This window comes from Tigriopus californicus, chromosome 6 (genome assembly GCF_007210705.1).
Source record: "Tigriopus californicus strain San Diego chromosome 6, Tcal_SD_v2.1, whole genome shotgun sequence".
Taxonomy (NCBI): Eukaryota; Metazoa; Arthropoda; class Copepoda; order Harpacticoida; family Harpacticidae; genus Tigriopus; species Tigriopus californicus.
This window is the reverse complement of record NC_081445.1, coordinates 2498802-2499530: the sequence shown is the minus strand read 5'-3', so window position 1 is coordinate 2499530 and position 729 is coordinate 2498802.

Genomic DNA, 729 nt, shown 5'->3' with positions numbered 1-729 from the left:
GGAGAACTCCATTTTAGACAACATCTTAGGAGTGCAAAATGATCGGAATGAGGCAACTTGTTCCTGCCTACTAAACCCGTTTATTTTCACCAAATTTGCGTAGTTTTTCCACGAGCTCAACCATTGATTCCACTGCCGGTAACTAATCCCATCTTCTAATGAGGGCGGAGGCTTTGTCACAGCCTTTGGAATGGGTGGTCCTCGTTCGCTAGGGATTATTGATTGATCCTCTGGGTTGATTCGGCTTGGGAGACTCAAACGGTCAAAAAACCTTTCCAACCTATTGTCCACTTCTTGTGTTTGACGACTAATGAACTCCTGCATTTGGTCGCCCTGTATCTTGACAAGTCTCTCCAACACATCCGATGGTAAAACTGCCGAAGTCTCGCTCCCGCCATGGGTAGATTGCTGGTCCAAACGCTGGCGAAGTTGTGCCACCTCTTCTTCAAGTTCGGACTTTGTAGGCATGATGCGGATGTTTCTTGACCTCGGGTGGTCTTTCCAAGGTTTGACCCCGATTCAACGCCGACCGGGTCCACTGTTCGAGTTCAAATGGGCACGGCCCTATTTTGAAATTACCGATTGCGCCATGTTTGGTTGAGAGTAAGAGGTCTCACCAATCGTAAAAACAAAAGAAGAATGCTTTATTCATCAAGATGTCAATGTAAGTAACCGTGAACGCGATCGTCAATTAGCACTTTATAGTAATGCATAGTACAGGACACAACA